Source organism: Acipenser ruthenus, chromosome 14, assembly GCF_902713425.1.
Source record: "Acipenser ruthenus chromosome 14, fAciRut3.2 maternal haplotype, whole genome shotgun sequence".
Classification (NCBI taxonomy): Eukaryota; Metazoa; Chordata; class Actinopteri; order Acipenseriformes; family Acipenseridae; genus Acipenser; species Acipenser ruthenus.
In genome coordinates, this window is record NC_081202.1 from 8,540,712 (window position 1) to 8,550,301 (window position 9,590).

The window sequence follows — 9,590 nt, forward strand, 5'->3', positions numbered from 1 at the left end:
ACCTCCTGATCTGGGTGCAGCACTGAAATTGAAACAAACCCAAAACTCATTTTAAAAATGTATGCATACTGCAAGTAACACCCTATTTATGGAAACCGGTATGTGTTGCATATTTAACAGCTATAGTAATGGCCACCAGCTTTCTTATATGATGCTGATGTGATTGAATACATTGAGATTAAAGTTACTTGACAATATGCTTAGCAAGGACAGCCTGAAGACTGTGGTATCCCTGACCTTAGATCTCATGTGGAATCAATACTAGAATGTTCGAATTTCCACAGTAAGAAACATCACATAAAGGTGCTGTGTATTGCATTGTTATATTTCTAATGAAATTCCAGTATGAAGCTACAAGCACCCAAGATATAATCAATGGGTAAAACTAAAACCTTTTAATAAATTTGACCAAAGATTCATACATTTTTTAAAACCAGATTTCTTTCAAATTTAGAACAGCACAGCCATCCGATACTATACATAATTTAGCATTTTTAAAATGTTCAACTTATTGATGTTTTATTTGTCACAGGTTATTGCAAGTAATCAGTACATTCTTTTTTTTTCTTTTTTTAAATTCTACATTTTGAACTGTACCAATCAATGCCCTATTGCAGGAAATTGATTATATTTGGAATTTTCAATCCAAATGCCATCCAATAATAACGCATAATATATTCCTATAAATTTATCAAGATTATGGGATAGCCTCATTATCAAATGTGCTGACAAGCAATCATTAAATCAACATTAATATATTGATTTTATGTTTCTTAGCTAATCAGATACTACATGCAAAGTTAAGCCAGATAACTAAGCCAGTTGCAAAACAAGATTTAATGCGCTACTAGAACACATTCATAAACTGTAAATGTTCTACCATTCTATATTGTTGTAGGTATACCTGGGTGTTTCCAATGAAGACTGTTTTCATGAACATTAGGGAAATGTTGTTGTTGTCCAGATCAAACTGCTGGAGTGAACAGTGCCCAGTGGCATTTCATCTGGGAATATTTACAATCTCCAATGTTCCACAGAGCTCCATCTGAAGATGTACCAATAGACTCTCATATTGTGTACATGATATTTTATCTTACTGACTACAGCTTTTAAAAGAGCCCCATGTTATCAGCAGAGCACGCCACTATTTCCTGTGAAATAGCAACACTTTATCAATACAGTTCCTTTTTTAGAACTACACAGGGGTTTTGGCAAAAAGACTTTTTGGTCTGTCTGCCTATGAAATTAAAGGAAACCAAGCAGCCCACTGTATCCATTTGTAAAGTCAAGATACAGTAAGAGCGCCCTCTAGGGAATTTTCCCTGGCAGCTACCAAAGTCTGTGCTGCATTACACTGCACTTTGATAGGGCAATTAGCAGTCGTGAAATAATCTATTTTAAAAGTGTTAAATGTTACTGCAAATTATATTCACATGAAGTCATGATGAGCATTATTATAATCAAACCCTAACTTTCAAGTCAAAACTTTTCTGATGATATGATTTGGCTTTTCTGCAAGTTATCTATAAAGAAAGCTGCAGATTTATGTATTTATTTATGTATTTATTGTGAATTTTATCTGTAATAAATATGACACGTCTTTAGTACAGCGATTGAATCATGAATATGTTTACTCTTTGCACTGTGAGAAGCAATCATTTTAAGCAAATTAGGGTGCATGAATCATATGGTCTCTTTGGCACTGAGGGGCGAGTGGGTTCAAACTATAGAAGCAGCTCCCACCATGTGAGGTAAAGATCTGGCTGCTGAACCAAAAACAGACTTAACTGCCAGCATGAGTCATAGGGTGAAGGTTTCTCTGATTCAGTGGATTTTTTTAAAAAGTATATATTGCTTTAAACTTATTTTAAAGTTACAGGCCTCTATATTGTGCCATGAACACCAATAGGGTAACATACAGTACACTTTATTAGTACCAGTCTATTGGATTGGATTTGGCATAGAGATGCAAATTAGGTTGATCATGTGATCCGATTAGCACTATAAAGATGTAGTTTATTTAAGCAGTGTTGCAGTCATTTTCATACAACGATGCTCTACTTAGTTGTTAGTACATTAGTAGCAATGACTACATTCAAGATAATAATGCACCCATCCACTGTGCCAGAATTGTGCGCAAACAGTTTGAAGAGCAAGGCAGAGTTCTTCCATGACCAACACATTGGTCTCAATCCATTCAAGCACGTCTGGGATGAACTTTCAACAACACATCTCTTGAAACACCTTTCAGTAGCTTTTGGAGCCGGGTGGCGGCTGGTATTGGGGATAACGGTGGCCCACCTTATATTAAGTGCAGGGGTCCCAGTAAAGTAGCCAGACAATGTAAAATAATTGCTGCAAATTCATTTACAGTCCATTTCATTTCATGTTTATGAATGGCGTCTGAATATTTTCAAATGATTATCTAATTACCATATTCCATCGAATTTAAGCTTTTTAAACCAATTTTTTCTTCTCAAAAATGGCCTGTGTCTTAATTTCAAGTACAGTATAGTGATGCGTGTATTAAAATCACTAACAAAAGATGTGACTGTCCGAACAATGATACAGCACCGTGACTGAGTGGCAGTTGAAGGGTTCCGTAGTAGTTATCCTGTGGAGCAGATGCTCTCCTCAATGTAAACAAGCCAAGCTTTACGCTCACCGCCTGCCTGTGTAGCTATGGCCGTAGTACAGTAGCCTCAAACTGGCTCCCCGGACATGCCCCCCAGCCAATCAGGACCTCCCAATCAGCTCCGGGCAAGCCTTCCTGTTTACCACTGCAGCAGCGCAGCTGAACCAGCAACATGGGCCTCCCTGTCACAAAGCGTCATTAGCTAGTCCCTACGGAAATCCTCTCTTACAGCACTTACTACTGGATGCCATTTTTTAAAATATACATAAAACATAACAATTTTTAAAAAATAAGTTAAATACAGTTATGGCCAAAACATCACTATATTTAATCACATTAGTAATACTAACATTTGCCTAGCACTGGGATTCAAATTAGCATTGGTACATTTTACAAATGCACTGTTTTACAAATGTGTACTAGACTTGGATCATTTTTGTACAAATGTAACAGGGTATTTTTAGAAACATGTGTTGTTCACCAAAATGTTGTAATTTTAAAACGTATCCACATCAAGACAGCACATAGAAATAGTTTGGAAGCTGTGACAAGCGCTTGGAAACAGGCTGATAAACTAGCATTTTTGTTTCTTTGACCAAGACTACAATGTGAAAGTGCTACCATCACATTCCACAAAAATGTTAAGACATCCCAATTAATAGGATAATATATAATATAGTTCGCCGCCCCCTTCCTTTTTGAGCATTCATGTTACTATACCATGTAGAAAAAAGTGTATTTCCATATATAATTAGAATGACACCTTTCAGGGCCTGCAACATAGGGAGTACAAGCAAGGTCCTAATTGTTTTTCTCTGACGTTTCACATAGGAGCAACAGAACAAAGCTTCGCTTTTAACTTGCGACTAAACTTTGAAATCCTTTTGTAAAATAATAATAATAATAATAATAATAATAATAATAATAATAATAATAATAATAATAATAATAATAATAATAATCTTACCTTATTCCATTCTTCAGTAGCCATTGTTTGTCTATCCATGGTCGTTGTCACGGTCTTCTGCCATTTTAACAGAAGCTATGCCGATGAGTTATTGGAAATATTGGACTTGCATTTTACATGATTTGTGCCCTGTCTTTTGCCATTATATTCTGTGCTAATTTAGATTTGTTTCCAGAGCTCACCAATGGCCTTAGGAATCTCTCCATGGCTGAACTAAAGCTCAAACTGAAACATTCCTCACTATATTAGCGTGTATGCGCTCTAGTGACATGTACAGTGATAGTAGGGAGCAAATGTTTGCGTTTTCGTTTTTTGCCAAAAAAATTTAAATTGTGCAGGAGAGAGCAAATTCCGTGATTTTTTCTGTGATTGTGGAATCGCAGAATCCTGGAATCCTGGAATCCTGGAGGGACTAATATAGCTTCCTGAGGAATTCGAAGAGAAGCTTATACAATTTCAGTGTTTCATTATTAGACTTGGTTTTAATCAGACCCCTGTATTTTTCTACTTGCCAAGCAATACCACAGTTCACAAAAAGGGAGAAAAACATGTGCGTGTAATCACAACTGGAAATGAGAAGTAGCGCATAACCGCAGGGCTGTGTTCGAAGGTTTGAAGGTTCAAAGGTTCGTTCGCTAGCCAGGAATTCAAAGGTAGTTTTAAACCTTGGGAAGATTGTCAGGTGGCATTCACGCACTGCATGTTTTTTATTTATTTTTTTATTTGTTTTTTTTTTCTGTTAGCAGAAACCGTTTGACAATGTGTGACTACTATAAAGCACACATTAAATGTCAGTCACATGTAAAGTTCAATCTTTTGATTTGTATAATGCATATTACTTAAACAAAAGTTGTTGTATTAAAATCCACTACCAAATCATTATATGTAACAACTCTATATGGCGCCGTTGCCATGTATTGGAGCAGGGTATTATGCCAAAGCACTAGGGAGGTACCTATAGCAGTTGTAGTGCTTCAGTAAAATATGTACTGAATACCTAGTGTAAAAGATAAGTGCTATGGTAGAATATGTTTGAAACATACAAAATATATGCTAACACTAATAATTTTAATTTCGAAAACTGAGCACCGTCCGCCCCTCCCCACTCCAGCTCGTGTTATTCAGAGGCAATCCTTTATGTCGTCATTCGCCATCTCGACAGCAAAGCGTTGTATAGCGTAAGCTGTATTAAAAGAAATGTCTCGAAACCCCTCTGCTGTTTCGGATTTATTTTGTTAAATGCCCAGATGACCAAAAAAAAAGTTGAACTCAAACTGTGCAAGTGACTGTTGATGTATCATGGAGGGGCTGAGCAGTTTTATAAAGGGGACAGTTTTTAGCCACCTATTGTACTATGGGATGTTTAAAAGTAATTCTGTAAATGGTAATTGCCCGTTGTTACTGTCTTTAATTTTTTTGTACTCAGTCCAAAGTTTTTATTATTTTCTTACGGCACTGCACTGGTGTTCTGTGAAATCCATGCTCGGCAAGAACTCTGACTATTTTTTCATATACTCGGATATTTCTTAGCTGTTTTTGTATGTCGACATCACTCCATGCTGCTACTAAAACGTTCATTTCTTCGTGACCCCACACGCCATCTGACATTCTATCTTCCGACAATGCTGATGTGTGTCTCTATAAATATATATTTTTTACGGGCCTGGCCAGCTGCGGCCTCCAGTGGAAACAAGGCATTTGTGCGCTATTTTCTATTCATAATGCGACTGAATGCATATTGAAGCAAAGGTATTTGTTTACATTTTTGTTGTTGTTATTTACTAGATTTTGTACATGTTGAGTTTCCATATACAATATCATATTAATTTATGTGGCTATATTCGTGTTTGAGGTTTATATTCGTATTCATGATGATGGAATGTCATCAGCCAATCAGGCTGTGGATATGGTTCTGTTTTAATTATATACAGTAACAGCAGCTTTACTCGTAAACTTCTCTCTTGCCACTGTATTTTTATTGTGTTTAGTGCTGTTACTATGGGAGACAGACAATCACCCCAAGGGGAATACACCAATGTGATTTATATGGGCAGTGATATTAAGATCTGCCACTTTATCATTTTAAAATTAACTCTGTGTTTAACACTTGGTATTTAAAAAATCATAGATAAAGGAGGTCTGACCTTCCTTTTTCTGAAAATTGCACATTACCTACAAAACTCATCAAATTTTAGCTAAATAACCTGATCTGTTTTTGTACCATTCCTTGATTTATATGGTACTCTTAAACCTACAGTGCCAGAAAAAGGTGATCTGACTGACAGAGGTTAAGAGAGAATCTACAAAGCCTGCCAGATCTCAGTGGGAATCTGACAGGAGAGACGAATGTGTTCCTGAATACATCAGTGATTGCCCTAAGGCTGGATGAGTACTAAAGGCATAGTCTGACACACCAGTATGCATGGAGAGCATAATATAATATTTAATGAAGGTTAAATGCAAACATTTAAAAGTAAAGGCTCACCAGGAAAGGTCACATTGTTGTATTTATTTATTGTTTTGAGACACAGAAAAGCCTTTAGTGTTTTGTAAATGTTCTAATTTGCACATGTGAACTGGTGGAGTGTCCGGTCTTATTTAACTCGTAAACATCAAATTGTCCAAGCATTGCACTATAAACATGCATCTACTTCCAGCATGCCTGGCCTGTTAGTTTTTATTTGCATTTTAAGGAAACCTGTGCTCTACGGATGACTTCACGACCAAATAAAACAGAAACATGGTAATTACAAATATGACCATAATTAAATCATGCTAAAATCCTTGAACTCTGAATATTTCCATGTACCACTGCAAAATTACATTAAATATAATATGGTAAACACTAAAAGTCAGCACCTTAAAACTGTTTAAAAAGTATAAGATTTTGTCCTAATATTTAGGATCTTCATTTTAATGAAAGCGTTTGTTTTACTGATTGTATTACAGCAGAACAATGACATATCATACAGCACTTTGGCTAATCTATCTTTCATAAACTCTGATTAATCAATTCAGAATATATGTCAAGGTTATAAATATAATCCCCCTCATTGCCATAGAGACCATGATTCACCCTACTTAATTTCTATAAAAGAAAATGTGTGCAAAAGTTCAACTAAAAGTGGTGGTATTAGTCTCATGACTGAATCACTGTGCTAAATACATATGAGACTATTATGCATGATGCATTCATTAAAGATAATAATTAGCATTAAAAACTGAAAAGTAGATCACATCATCAAAAAAAACACAGAAGACATTTTTTGGCATATAATGCTTATATACTTAGATTTAATCCATATTTTTTATCAAATGGATTGCCTAGGTATCTGGACCAGCAGATATCAAATACAGTTAAATACAAAAAAAAAAAAAAAAAGTAAAACCTATTTGTATTCAATCACTGGAAACATAAGCCAAAAAAATGTCGTTATGATGCGAAATTTGTTCAGGTTTTGTTATCCCTCAGTCTTGATTACAGTATGTAGAAAAAGACACAAACAAGACATCTGCTGTAGTGACCCATTATAAAATCTCCAGCAATGGACTTATTAGAGCAGAGGCTATTATGACATTTACAGTATATAGGTCTTGAAATTATTTCTCAATATATAGTTTGTTTTTATTGCCGTAAGAACCTCAGAAGGTACCCAAGTGTTGTTGCTTAGAAACATATGCATATTTTTCTTCAGGGATGAGACTTTGGTCTTGTATGAAAGGTATAAAGGAGAATTACACAGTAAGCATACGTGTGTGCAAGTGATTCCCACATCACACTTAATTCAACAGCTAAAGGCACTCCTGACTGCGTTCACTTCAGCTTTTAATTAAGGCTAAAGTATCTCTTAAATTAGCACATATCCATTTAATTTGACAAACACAATTAAATGCTCTTTATACACTGTTAAATGGTTGACACTTTGAAGTCAGTAAAGCACATTCTGCCTGATTATACCCATTATTAGTAGAAGGGAAAATGCATATTCATAAAACTGTTCACACCCCTCTGTACCCGTGCCGGAGCAAGCAGGTAGAGCAGATGAACCAATATCAAACCAATCGCAATTATGCTGAAAAAAGACATTGCAGGCATATGTGCAAGCGAGCTAGGTAACGTAATGCGCTGTGTTTTAAACCCTACACCCTGTTCTGTAACACTTTAAGGTCACCCATGGATTCAGTGTTAAGGCTACCATTTGCAGTCCTAAAGGTATCACACAGCCTCTAACTACCAAACACCAAAGGAAAACTTGAAATCCTCATATTTCAGAGGTATTCATTCTTGTCAGGTTGGCTAAAAAAAGGGAGACTTTGCAACATTTCATCATTTATTCTGTATCATTGCACACTATGCAAATTGTCTTCTCATTATTGTGCGTAATTATATACAGCTATATTTATACCACACACAGGGCAGATTTGGTAGAATTTACTAAAACAAGTAAATCTTAAATGTGATGGATCTATTCTTTAGAACAGACTTGGTTATAGATTTCTACCCCTGACTTCATTGAAGGAATTTGAGGCAAGAGTCCTTAAGGAGTAACCCCTTATCCCATCCAGAACCATTTCAAATACCTTGCTTGCAAACATGGAGACCCTATCAGGGCTTGGAACCCTGCACCCTGCACAAGCCCTGCATCCAGTCCTGAGTTTAGAACTCCACTTGTTTAGATGTATTATTGAAATGACCAGGTGCCTGTTAAACAAACAGGCCCCTTCCCTGAACTGATTGCACTTCTCACAACATGTATAAATCACACCTACATCTGCAGATTTACTAATAGGTCTTGTTCATGCAGCTATAAGGTAGGATCACTTTGTTTCACATCAAACTCTTGACTCCTGATCATTTAAACAATACACTTAATTGAAGGTAGTTCTGAAACTCACTGGGTGCAGGGCCAGCATGAATTTCAAGCCCTGCCCTATTAATGGTATTATTGCATTTTTTTTCTTGTTGTTTTTGCCTTGGAATCCATCTACTGCTTGACGTGAATTCAGAAAGTGAGTTTGTTGTATCAGTGCAACTGTATTTCACTCTTTCAACAATATTCATTTTTTTCTAAGAGACACGGATACAAAAAAATTCATTTTCATTGGAGCCATAGGCTTCAGGGAATAATAAGTCATTTAAATGTGTTCACTTTTTGTATATAATATTTAAAAAAAATACAAAATCTCAGCAAAAAGGAAATAGTTCCATTTATATTCTGCTCTATTTTGTTCTTAAACTGTTTGGGAAACAGTACAGTTGTCACAGGATGAATACACAGCGGAGCATTTAACTTCCCGATGCTATAAAACAGGTGAACAGTTTGAGATGAGTCGTGAATCTGCATAGATAGAGGTTTGACTCCTTGGAGAGATATTATTGTGTGGGTGTGTGTATTAAACTCTAAAGTTTTCATCCAAAATAACATTTTACAGCATAGGCAAGGCATACACACTGTATTATTGTAGACTTTGATATTGATGGGATACAGCCTTATGAAATGTCTCTGTATGAGATGGAAATTGTATCGCTGTATTGTTAAATTATTCTTATTTCTTATAACAAAACAATACAGTATAGGTAATTAATGAATTGCATTGTATATTACTAAGTGTATTGCAGTACACCTGAAATATATACTTGCTTATTTAATTACACTGTACCACTCTGCCTCTTGATGTAAGTCTTTTAATAACAAAAAAGCCATGCTCATAAATACACTTCCCTCAAGCACCAATACAGCAGGGTAGTGTTTAGCATATATATTTTAAAACAGAGATTTTTTAAAAAAAGAATTTAAACCTGTTCATAATGGTGGCAGGCTTGCACAATACTCTTTCATTCTCTACAAATTATGTCTTAGTTATTGTTTTAAGTTACGTTGTACAATAGTGACCTACATTTTGCAAAAAATTCCTTAGTAACCACTTCAACTCCAGATGTAAAAATGAAACCCCTTCCCAGGTACCAGATTTTGAAAATAATAATAA